The following is a 14,221-nucleotide window of genomic DNA, read 5'->3' on the forward strand; positions in this document are numbered from 1 at the left end:
TTGAAAACTAATGAAAGAAATATTTAATAAAAATGTGAATTTTAGTAAAAATTAAATCTGGTTTCAATTTAGAGAGGGACAAAATTAGAACTGAATTGAATAAAATTAACAAAAATTGGAACTAAATTGAACAATATTAATGAAAATTGGACTAAATTGAATATAAGACATTGAAATTGACATATGACACTCACACTCACATGTAATACTAATATTGACTTGACATGTGGCATTGACATTGACTTAACACATGACACTGCCACGTCACATGATATAATATTTGTCAGAGTGGTACAATAGAATGGTTAACTTGTTTGGACAAAAATCAAGTTGACGGAGTGAATTGATTTCTTGTTCTTTGAAAACAATTTTTCTTCTTTTTTTATAAAATTTACTTAACAAACAATATCAACAACAATAAAAAGTGTAGGAAAAGAGAGATTTGCACAAGTAATTTTATATTGGTTCAGATCACACAGATCCTACATTCAGTTGTTAATCCCAAACAAAGATTAACTATCCACTATCACAAAACCAATAATCTATTATAATCACAAAAAAAAACAAGTTTAAGGGTTTAAAAACACTTGTCTTGTTACCCCAAGAGATGATACTCACTTCTCCTGAAAACTACAAGGGATGAACACCTCCTCCGAATGCTTCACGAAGGATGAACACTTCCTTTGAATCTTCATAAAGGATGATAGGCTTCACTCAACAACAACAACAACACTCGATCACACTCCTAGTGAAAGTTCTCGCTCGATGCCAACACTAAGTTCTCAAAGTCATAGCACAAGGGTTACACAAACCTTAGCATCTAAATTTTCTTTACCTTGGTTAAATTTAGCTGATGTGCTGGTTAAGTAATCAATTTTCTCAATATGCATGGGACAATTATCACAATTTTTATCAACAAATTGTATCTCAGTTTTAACTGTCTTTTAAGATTTCGATGCAATTTCTAACTTATTTTTCAGTTTATCGTTTTCCTCTACTAGATTTTCAATTCTATACTCATAATCCTATCTCTTAGAGGATAATTGATTTAACTTGTACTGGAATCGCATGGCTTCTACATGAATCTCCTGAAATGCATCTGATGAGTGCATATTTATGCCCACATTTATGCTTTAAAATTAAATTTTTGATGAAATTCATGTGCTTGGATGATTGATTTAAAGAGGATTTGTAATGATTTGATATATTGTGTTTGGAATTAAAAGGGACTTAAAAAGTGATTTTAATTGCATAAATTATTCTTGTAAATTCTTACGTTTAATTGTGCAGCTGAAATTATAAGTTCTATTGGTCCAAATGGCAATTCAAGGCCCAAAATCAGGTTTTATTTGGAAAATAATGTACAGATGGGCCAAACAGGCAGACTTTACCCTTGCACCTCCTAAAATCCCTACATTCACTCCTATTTTTGAAACAGGCCAACAACCAAGCCCAAACATTAAGCCTTTTCTACTACACCTCCCTAAGTTTCCTATTCCTACCCCTCCTAAATCAGATTTCACCAGATTCTGCCACGTGTCCAAATCCTCCACACACAGATCTGACCATTGAGAAGCTGTCACGTCATTAATCCTTTGCACACCAAATAAACCAAGCAGAACATGCACCTCATGCCTCTTGCCACGTCAGCCTTGTCTTCTCTAACAAAGAAACCCTAATCCAGCAGAACCCTAGCCGCCACCATGTGCCGCCACCGTGAAACCGTCTACCGCTGCCGCAACCTCCACGACCACCGTTCATCTCCTCCTTTCTCGCCAGCGCATCCACGGACCACCACTCCCGCCACACAGCACCTCAACCATGTCGCCCCGTCACCAGACAATAACCATTTTCCTCGCGAGATCCGTTGCCGCCCTCCTCATCAACAGTTGTCGTCACTGTCGTGCCACCACCACGTCGCAGATCTGACCAACCACGCCGTGAACCTTTCCGCTCCGCAACCGGACCACCACAGTAAACCCAAAAGCACACGCTCTTTTCTTCCTTACCGCATCATCCACCTTCATCAGGCCTCTCCTCCATTGACGCAAGCTCTGCACCGTATCATCGCACAATCTTCATCTTCTCAGCCACCGCTGCACCATCGCACCACCAAATTGTCCTCCACCAACGATCAACCTTGCCGCGACGCAGAATGCACCATTGCCGCCACCGTGAAACTCCATCCCGCACCAGCAATGCCGCTGCTGCTTCAACCCAGCAACCTCCATAGCCACCATCTCCTTTGCACAACCTGCACTCAGAAAACCAAGAACTAGAAATGCAAAAACACGAGCAACGGCACAAAGGAGCAAAGCGACGCAAGAATTTCCCTTCCCCAATGTTTTGAAACCCTAATTGGGAAGGGAGAGTTCTGACACGTGGCAGCACCTCATTGGTGTGTCCTCCTCTGGTCAAAGCTGGTGCAATTTTAGAGAATTCTGAAGGGGCTAAAGTGCAGATAGAAGAAATTTCAGGACATTTGTGCAATTTTGGAAAGTCAGAAAAGCTAAAAGATAAAATTCAGCTGTTGAATTAATTTAATTTGGGAATATCAACAGAAAATATCTTCCAAATAATGTTATAATTATCTAAATCTTTTAGTTATTTGGAAGATATAAGATAAAAGATTTTGTCAACTGAATATTCAGAGTCCAAGCCTAATCAAGCCCTATATAAAGAGACCCAGGGGACTTCACTTCGGGGATTCATTCATTCTCTCATACTCCTCTCACTTTTCTTTCATCTTGTATTCTACTCCATTCATGGAGAGCTAAGCATCTAGGACTATTCTATTGTAATTCCATGATGGACTCTGAGGTTACGTTAAGTTAATGCAATTGTTTATTTTGATTATTGCTTTAAGTTGTTCTCTCTATGTCTTTCATCTCTCTATCTTGTTAAAAGTAAAGATTTTTGCATCATAATGTGTTTGAATCTACATGCATATTGATTATATGAGTTCTAGGGTTTCTAGGTTTAATTGAGAATTTACTTTGATTTAATTTAGGAACTTTCATATGATTAAATGGTTTTTACTATCAATTGAGAATGTACTTTGGTTGGTAGTAATAATTTCAGCTATAATCAATTGAGAATTTACTTTGATTGATTAACTTTTAACTTGGTTAGGAGATTTAAGAATATACATGATTAAACACAATAGAATTTGATTGAGAATGTACTTTGGTTGAATTTATTGTGAATAATCTAGAAAGGTTTTGCATTTGATTGAGAATTTATTTTGGTTAAATGCATGATCGCCCTCAAATTAATTAAGAATGTACTTTAATTAATTTGAATCTATCTTGGAAAAGCAGTGGAATTAGCCTATTTAATCATAATTGTTTTTAAGTTTCTTATTTATTCTTTAAACATTCTTCAACCATTACTTTTATTCATAAGCATTGCATAACATTCATAAGAGTCAGATATTCGAAAGCAATTCCGTGTTCGTAGGGAGACGACTTAGGGTTACTTTAGCCCTATCTACTTTCTTGGATACTACTTGGCAATACTGAAGTTGCCTTGAAAAGTAGTATTAATTTGATAGCTTCAACGACAGCGTATCAACATCCAACAACATGTGGTACTTGACCTCTATTGGCTCATTTTCAAACTCTTCATCACTTTCATAGTCTGGATGTGCAGAGCCTGCCATAAAACACAAGTTTAACTCCTCTTTAATGTTGCAGTCATCATCACTTGAAGATTCAGTATCACTGTTCTCCCAGGCTATGTATGCTTTCCCTTACGTTCTGCTCTTATCTTGAGGATACTTTATGATTTCTTTCTGCTTGTTCTTCAAGTCTGGACAGTCAGGCTTGATATTATTTCTTCCTCTTGAAGGACCTGGATTGTCAATAGTAGAGTCTCTATTTCTCATGAATCGATTAAATTTTCTTACCATCATGTTCATGAGCTCTTTTTCTTACAGTTCGCTTCTGATTCAGTTTATGACTCAAGTTTCTTTGAGGCTTTTCTACTCTTGGCCTTGAGGGTAATTGATTTCTTCTCCTCAATCTCTTCTTCCTGCTTTAGCCTTCCACGTTCCAGTTCATGCTCCATGAGCTTGCCAAACCGAGTTGCAATATTCATGTTAGTTAAATCTCTTAATTCAGATATGGCTATTACCTTTGGCTGCCAGCTCCTGTTAAGACTTTTCAAGATCTTGATGTTGATCTCCTCTTTGTCAAACACCTTGCCGAGAGCCATGAGATATTTACTATGTGTGTAAATATTTTCTGCATTTCATAAATCGTCTCACCATCTTTCATCTTGAGTAATTCATACTCTTACAAAAAGGAGTTTTTCCTGGCCCGTTTCACCTCGTTTGTGCCTTCATGCATTACCTCAAGAACTTCCAACATTTCTTTGGCAATCTTGCATTGGAAAAACCTGAAAAATTCATCCATTGTTAGTGCAGATGCAATCGCATTCCTAGCCTTAACATCATACTACGCTCTACGGTTCTCATCTTGAGTCCACTCTGGAAAGTTTTTCAAAACGGTTTATCCATTTCCAATTTGAGTGGGCTCATATGGACCGTTTGGAGTTGCATCCTTATTTTCCAAAAAGCATAGTTCTTACCAGCAAATAGTGGGGGTCTATTTGTGGATGCACCTTCACCAAAGGTTTGAGAATTGAAAGGCATTTTCTAGGATCAATCAATTAAACGGAAATAGTAATCGATTAGTTTTTCAAATATTTTATGAAAACCAGCTCTGATACCAATTGTTAAAATATAATGGCTCAATTTCTCATACCAAGAGGGGGGGTGAATTGGTGAAGTGTAAAAACAAAAGCTTTTAAAATCTTTTTCACAAAATGTGATGCCCACTTTTCTTGAATCGCAAGGTAAATGATTAGGAATGCAGCGGAAACTTAATCAAATATGCAAAGAACTTAATCGAATGAATAAAAGAGAGTAGGGATCAAAAAATTCAAACCCTGTGTTTTTATACTAGTTCGGCCAAGCCTACATCTAGTGTGCTTCCAACCACAGGAAGCAAATGCACTATAAAGATCAAGGTTTTTACAACAAGGTTTTTATAGAGACCTCAAGTTAAAAATATAAAACACCTCTCTAATCCTTTAATCTAATATAGGTAGTAAACAACAAGATCAATAATAAGAATTCCCTCTTCTGCTGTCTAACCCTTTGAGGCACCCTCAAAGTCAAGAACACCACCGTTCTTCTTCCTATAATCACAATAGGAAAACCAAGCCAGTCTTCAAAAGATTGCAAATCCTGATCACACAGTAAACACCCAAAATGTACAGATTGATCAAACGTTTGAAACACAACAAGTCTTGCTCCTCAAAAAATCTCAGAATCCTCAATCACCACGGTCAATCTTGATTCTTGGAGTTTTTCCCTTCTTTGTAAGATCACAAAGCTTTCTGTAAAGAATATGAAAGTGTTAGAATCACAAAAGTTTTTATAGAATTCAAATCAGTGTCAATTTATAGTTAAACACATATCAAACACATTTTAATCGACTTTGCTACAAACGTAATCGAATGCACCATTCAATTATAATAGTTTAGCAGCAATCACAACAATTAATTGAATCTACAATTAATGCAATCGACTATCATTTAATGCTTGGTCAACACAATTAAGAATATGATTGTTATGTTAGTTGTGTCAAGCATTTAACAATTTTTCAAAACATCAATCAACTTAGTCGAATACAAATCACATGCAATCGATTAAGCAACAATACTTAGCACAATTTTGAAAACTTTTCTTCTTGAAAAACGTTACAACATATTTGAAAAGATTATGTGCAAACACACCAGGTTTAATCGATTCACCTCATAATGTAATCGACTTAAAACTGTTGTTTTGCCACATATTTGAAGTTCAACTAAAGTGCATGTGGTTTTCCTTTTCCAAAAACATATGTCATGCATACACATATAAAATCACATATTTAACACAATGATATGCAATGAACAACACAATCATGTTCTCATGTATGCTCATACAGATTTTAACACAGTATAGAGCAACATATGTAAACACAGAACATGTAACACAGAATATACATGTGTTATTAATTATGTGTTGTCATCATAAAAAACACAAATATTTCTAAGATTGGGTTAAGCAACAACTGTGATCCCCCTATCAACAATCTCAACACTCACAACCATCTGATCAATGTCCAACTTCATCTGATAATTCAATATATCATGCTATCTTTAACAAATTTCTCAAATGGTATGAGGATCATTAGAATTCTAGTTCCCCTTTTTCTATTTTATAGACATGTATATCATTTGTTGGCCTCACTTAATCAAACTATGTTGGCCATTATAGGGATGAAAAAAAATATAGGGATGATTGTTTAATCTTGTAAACCCTTCATTTACTACATAATATAACAAAAAAAAATAACTTATCTTCTTTATTCTCTTTTATCCTTAAAAAATTTTTCATTTGAAGAACTTTTGTTTAGTTTAAATAATTTTCATTGTCTCTTAGTTTAATATCTGGAAAGTTTTCTCATATATCTAAGATGTTTTCCATATATCTCATGTAGGGCTAAGAGATGTACCTTTTTGACGTGTCTTCTAGGCCTCTCGATACTTGGATCGCCTGCTTCGCTCTCTTTCCTTCAGACTGGGGGTGAACACCTGCAAAAGGCACTCCGATGCTCAAGTAGGTGTGTATTTAGAGAGTTTCTACTCACAATTGAATGTTTAGTTTTTGTTCAGAGTACGTACCTTTGTGGTTTAGTTCTATATTTATAGAGTACCTGATAAATCAATATAATACCAACTTACCCTTTTCTTGGTTTGTTGTTAAGAAACTGTTATCAATTATCAATATCCTAAATCATTCTGTTATTATTTTTCTAATAATAAGATTATTGGCCCAATTAAATTTTAAATTATTAGCCCATTAATCATAATTAACCGTTGGCCTAATTATGGCCCACTGTAGACAAAATTTGGTACTGGACCGATTGGTTCATTCCTCCAACCGCTTGGCATACATGAAGTACCATAGATATGCCCCCCAAGTCTGAGTTAACCGTTCGGGTGCAAAGAAAGGTTAACTATAGGACTTATGATAAGCACTCGGGTGAAGGGTCATTATTATGTACCGTGGGATGTGGATCTAACAATTTCAGATAATTATAAGGCCCGAAGGGCAATCAAACGAGACTGTTCAGTTGAAGATATTTGGATGAGAGTTCATAAAGAACGTTCGTCACTGCATAATTGACACTAGTTCTGTCTGGGAACTTTCTGATGGTCGAGGGTGATGGGGCTCACCCGCTCGGACTTAAACATAGGAGTTCGTGGGCACTAGTACAAAAATTGCATACAATGTCGAATATTTTGGGCTTTTAACAGCAAATTCATGAACGACGTCATATAAGGAGACGTTAAATTTACGTCGAATTTAAAAAATTCGACGTTAAACTTAATGTCGAATTTTATCAATATTCGACGTTAATCAATTTTTTTTGTTTTTTGAAATTAATTGTGATCCTTTTTTACAACTCTACGAGACCTGAAAAGCAAAAAAAACAACAAATTTCAGTTTTGGGTATTTTATAAAGCATGAACTATGAACAAGTAGTGTAGTATCAACAACAAACAATAATAACCAACAACAAACAAGTTCAATCAAACAACAACAATAAATAAGTTCAACTAAACAACAACAACAAACAAGTTCAACAAAAAAAAACAAACAACTTCAACAAATAAGTTCTTCAAAACGAAAACGAAAACGAAAACTAACCTTCAAAAGGTGGGTTCGTTGGAATAAAGTTTTGTCACAATGAGAGAGAAAGCAGAATGCGCCTATGAAGGACAAGAGCACGAAAATAATCAGTTAAAACAAACAAAAATCATACATAAAGTAATTAACTAATATGCATTTGTATCAAATGAAAGAAAGATTACATGTGATGCTCGTCAAACTTCGTTCGAGAAAAGTTTGAGAAGAGAAGAAATTATTGCGCGCTAAGACAAAGTGAATGAATTTTCAATCTACCGCTCAAATTTTTATTGAATTCACTAACCTTTTGACGTCAAATTTAAAAGCCATTCGAAGTTTTATATCCTTTTACGTCGAATTACAATTCTAAACGTTTAATAATTGCATTTATTTACAAAAATATCACCGCTCATTTTAAACGTTGGTTATTTAGTGGTTGGACATTGAATGCGTGACATCATACGTTGTTTTTGTACTAGTGGGGGGAACTTCGTGATGGCCGAGCTTGCTCGGACTTAAACATAGGAGTTCGTAGGGGAACTTCCTGATGATTGAGGGTGATGGGGCTCACTCGCTCGAACTTAAACATAGGAGTTCACGGGGGAACTTCCTAATGGTTGAGCTCGCTTAGACTTAAACATAGGAGTTCGTAGGGGAACTTCCTGATGGCCGAGGGTAATGGGGCTCACTACTCAGACTTTGTACTCCTCTTGGGCGAGTGGTTTGTATGCAGGATCTTATCACCTGTACTAAAGAAAAGTAGAATTTAAAATCTGAATGTTCAGAAAAACGAAGCCAATCAGATTAACGTTAAATAGTTTGGGTTATGAAGTCGGATAGCTTGGCAAGATAGCCACATTAATATGTGTCACGGATGAGCTATTGGTGCTTTATGCTTGGTGACCTTGTAAGTAATAATTTTCTGCACAAACTTTCTCCGGTCATATGGATGAGATCGCTGAACCTGATGACTTGCTAGCGATTGGTATATTTGGAAATAACAAGGAAGCAATAGAGAAGCGCATAAAGCTTTTGAGGTCGAATGGTCGAACTCTTGATTACTTGAGGCCATGAAAGGTCGAGCAGTTGAGGTCGAATTGTCAAATACTTTTGAGGCAAGTGACCGAATACTTGTGAGGGTGAATGTTAGAATATTTGAACACTTGAGGCCATGGAAGACCTAGTAGTTTAGGCTGAATGGCCAAATGCTTGATCACTTGATTGAACAAAAATTGTTCGACTTTATGTACTCCAACAAAAGAATTTAAACAACAAAAGTCTATGTCTTAAGAAATTGAAATAAAGCGTTATAGTAATGTTCAACTGAAGTAAAATTTGAAATGAGTCATTTTCCAAGTGTTAGGGACATATTTCCCATTGACTAACTCGATCTAATAATCTCCATTCATCAAATCTTTCGTGACGCGGAGCACCATACGAGATCTCCTTCTTTGAAGCTTCTTGTTCTGACCTTGGTATCAAGGTCAACCTGTAGTTGTTTCTGCTCCTTTGCTCTTTCTAGGGGGAATGAAAGGTGTGACTTTTAAGCTAGCAATATAGCATTCTCAGGTTGTTCGTTGATCTGCCCACACAGTATATACAGTTCCTCTATCCGATGGAAACTTCATAGTAAAATGAGGAGTGTATACCATAGCTCCGAAGATTCAAGCAGGGTCATCCCAATAGAGCATTATACGGAGTATCTGCTTCTACTAGTAAGAATCTTGTTCTGAGCTCTTTCGCCTCTCCGCCTATTCCAATTCGAGTCCTCAAGTCTAAATATCCATGAGTATTGACTCTTTCCTCTACAAAACCCATAATTTGTTCATTAAATGGGGCTATTATATCTTCGGACAAATCCATTCTTAGGAATGTTTTCCAATATAGGATATTGACTGAGCTACCTCTGTTATCCAAGACCTTGCTGATACTGTAACGAGCTATCTCGGTTGTGATGACCATGGGATCATCCTGATCAAGGTCAGGAGCATGAAAGTCGGCATCAATAAAGGTAATAGGTGGCCAAGATTGAGGCTTTCTCTCCACCATGTGAACAATTTTCAAATTCCTTAGGTGCTTTTTGCAGACCGAAGATAACGCACGCCCCTTCTCTAGCAAAACCTCCAGAAATGGTATCGATATTGTAGCGCCTCCGACTTCGGTCGTCCCTTTGATATAACTGTTTGGGACTTCTGCTAGAGATTTTCCTCTGGGGCTTCTTATTTATGCCCCTTCTTCCTTCACATACTTATGGAGATGGCCCGCTTGGATGAGCGTTTCTATTTCATCTTTCAGTACTAGACACACTTCCGTAGTATGGTCACAGTTTTGATGGAAACGACAACTTTCTCTCTCGTCTGCATTCTTGGGATTTGCCTTCCTTCGGAGTGTGATAAGTTTAGTATTGAGAGCTTCCTCGAGAACCTTAGCCCTCGGTGCATTTAGGGTTGTGTAGTGATTGAACTTGGGTATTCGGGGGAGATCCCTCAAATGTTGACCTCCGTTTTTGTCGTCGTTGCCAAACGATCGCTTCCCTTCCTTCTTGCAAAAGCTTCTTGTTGTTGTTTCTTCCTTGAGTTTCTCATGTCTTCGATACGAATGAACTCAACAACTCTTTCTTGTAGTTCGTCCATAGTCTTAGGTGGTCGCGCATACAAGTTTTTAGTGAAATATCCCGCTTTTAGACAAGGAAAATTGTTGATGATAAAAGTGTGATTGACATCCTTGACTCCCGTGCGGTCTCATTATACCTTTTCATAAAGGCTTTCAAGGTTTCTTCCTTCTCTTGTTTGGTGTTTACCAATTCTGTCGGAGTTACCTCCTACACCCGGTTGGACGCGTACTGTTTCCCAAAAAGATCTTCCACAGTAGCGAAGCAATCCACTAAGTTCGGGGGAAGGGTGTTGTACCATGCTAATGCTTCTCCCTTGAGTGATAAGGAGAAGGCTATACACATAACCGGGTCGCTGCCCGTGTAGAATGCCATTGTGTTGGTGAAGACCCTGAGATGATCATCGAGATCAGTTGAGCCATCATATTTCTCTAATGCGGGAGGAGTTTTTTCTGGCATAGGAGTCTGCATGATGGCAGTCGTGAAAGGCAGCAGACTGGTAGGTCGTACAACTTGTAGAGGTGTTGGTATAATCCTGCTATTTGCTTCCCCCCTTCCTTGGTCGTTCGCGTTAGTATGGTGGGACGGTTGTTGATTGCGGCCGTTCGGATCGGTGTGGTTGGACGACTATTGATTGTGGCTGTTCGAATTGGTGTGGTTGAACAGTTGTTGATTGCGGTCGTTCGGATTGGTGTGGTTTGACAATTGTTGATTGCGGCCGAGCGTAATGAAGATGATTGTGGCTGCTGGTCCGATTTTTCCCAATCTTCATTAGGGTTTCTCTGTGATTGGGTTTTCCTCGAAAGGTTGACAAAGGCGGTGATGGCTCACGTAGGAGGAGGCTCACGCTCTAAGCTCGCGACGACTTGGAGGTTTGGTGATTCCTATGATTTGCGTTTTTGGTTTCTGAGGTAGGTGAATCTTGCGCGATAATGCAAAGAGATATGGAGAAGAAAATCAAACTCTAATTTTTATACTGGTTCGGCCTCAATAGCTACATCCAGTGTCCTTTCAATCAACCTGAGATTGAAAGCCAATTTCACTATAGAGATCTGAGTTTTTAAAACAAGGCTTTTACAACGACCAATCTTGTCAAAATGTAAACAACCTCTCTAACTCACTAATCTAATATAGCCAATACAAAAACCTACAGCAAGAAAAATCATCTCCTATGGTCACCCCTTTGAGAACCCTCTCAAAGTGCAAAGAACACATCGTTCTTCTTCCTGGATGCATGCACAGGAAACCACAGATCAAAGATTGTGAATCTTATTCTTCTGATCAAATAGCAAGCACCTCAGTTGTGCAGAACGATCATCCTCTTTAATCTAGTCAAGTTTGTCTCTTAAGAAATCTTCAAGAATAGTAAACCACTTCAAGTTCTTGTTTCTTGGAGCTTTTGATCGCCTATATAAAACTTCTCAAACGAATATGAATCAGATATGAAAATGTAAAGCTCAATTTTCTTCTTCTCTTATTGAAATTCAATCAATGCGTCAATATATAGTTTAACTCAATCCTGACGCAATTTAATCGATTAGCCAACTTATGTAATCGGTTACATTTCACAAGTGTAACAAAATTACAACTAACTTGGCTCCTTAATTGAATACGCAATCAATACAATCAATTTTCATTAAATGCTTAGTCAAACATATTAAAAATATGACCGTTATAACAGTTAGACAAGCATAAGTCAGTTTTCAAATCTTAACAGACTTAGTAGAATACCCAATCCATGTAATCGATTAAGCTTCAACACTTAGCAGATTTTTGAAAACTTTTCTTTCCAAAAGTCATCACAGCACATTTGAAAAAGATATGTGCAAAGACATGAGTTTTAATCGATTTACCAATTAATGTAATCAATTCAAAACTTGTTGTTTTGCCACAATTTAAAACTCAAGTCGTCGGATGACCTTAATTGATTATCACAACACTGTACTCGATTAAGTCATACAAATATGCTTTTGTAAATGTGGTTTTTCTATTTCAAAACATATATTGTGCATACACAGATATGATCACTTTTACAAACCCAGTAGTATGCATCAACCAACACAATATGTCAAATGTGACACTCACAATATGTGCATCTTTCATAATAATCATAAACACATATAACATAGTACATACACATGTGTTTTTATTAACAATGTGTTGTCATCATCAAAAACCAATATCACAATTGGGTTTAGCTATTACAGTGCTCCCCCTATCAATAATCTCCCCCTTTTTTGATGATGCACAACCATGATTAATAAAATCATGTTGTACAGTACACAATCAAACACAATTTCAAATATCCCAGTAACATAGTTCAATTACTTCAAATATTTCTCCCTCTTTGGGCATTAGCAAAAAAGGACATGTTATACATGGTAATTGAAACAGAGATAATAAATCAACTAGAGATGCATCATTCAAGATAACAGAATTATTATGATCTCCCCCTATCAATAATATTCACATGAATTTAACATTTGCTCCTCTTTTTAACATGTGAACTATTATATAACAGCATATAATACTCCCCCTATCATTATGCATATAAAATTTCAATATCAAGTTGCATAACAAAGATGAGACAAAGTATGTATCATCCAGATATGTTCAAGCAATGTACCATAACAATATCACATATATGGTATCAGAAAAAAATTAGATATTGCTTGAAACAATCAATTCAGTTTAATCATTTATAACCTCATATTAAACTCACAGCGAATTAAACACAATGAGATATAAGATGAATAAACATTTAACAAACCACAAGTTAAGGTTTAAAGCATAGAAATCAAAAGTTTATAAACTTTAAACCAGTTTGACGAATCACAATCGATTAATGCTTCCCTTTAATCAATTTGATGCTGCTAAGTAATGTGAATTTCTCATCTCAGCTTAGTCATCAATCAGTAATCCTGCATAACCTTTCAAACTCGTCTAGATCAAGCATTTTAGTCTTTATGCAGTAGAAACACAATAATCATTATCACAGTTTAAGTATGATTATGTAATGAAATGATGTAACAATGAAATACACAAATTGCATACATACAAGTGATTGAATTTGATTATTAATAAGTTTAAGCAATCAATCAGAATTTGCAATTCACACAGATTGATTTAAACCAGAAATGTAATTCCATTTCATATTATATGATCAAATCAAAACAGTACATCCATAACATATGATTGGCTCAAATGCCAATATTAACAAAACAAAACAAAAATATTTGAAAACAAAGAAGCTTCTATTTTGATTCAGATGTCACTAAGGCCTTGTTCACTTGAGAGAGTTTGGAGGATATGACTTGGGGGAGAGTGATTGAATGGATTTGAGGGGATTTGAGAGTAAACTTTTTGTTGTTTATTTGAGTAGATTTGGAGGTAAATGACAGTGGATTTGGAATTAAAGTTTGTAAGAATTAGTGTGGGATTTGATTGATGTGATAGATAAAAAAAATTGTTTAATTAGTAGAAATTGAAGATTACCAAAATACCCCTAGGTATTAAAGTAATATAAAATGATAATTGTTAATGTTATATTTAATTGTAAAAATGTTTATAAAGAGTAAAAAATTAAAAATAATTATTAAAATATAAAAAATTGTAATTTAATAAATTAAAACAATTATTTTTAATCATGAGAGGAATTGTAAAAAAAATTAAATAATTAAAACTAGTTGAATTTTAATTCTACTTTGTTGACGTTGTATTTTTTACATCATATTTTAATTCTTATAATAATTAAAATAGTAATAATGTAATAATATTACTACTCTATTTAGAGTAACAACAATGTAATAATAATTTGCTATCAACATAATAAAAAACCAGGTCCATGTGTTGATGAGGGAAGAGCT

The sequence above is a fragment of the Vigna umbellata genome, chromosome 4 (assembly GCF_029865625.1).
Source record: "Vigna umbellata cultivar VRB3 chromosome 4, Vumbellata_1.0, whole genome shotgun sequence".
NCBI classification, from domain to species: domain Eukaryota; kingdom Viridiplantae; phylum Streptophyta; class Magnoliopsida; order Fabales; family Fabaceae; genus Vigna; species Vigna umbellata.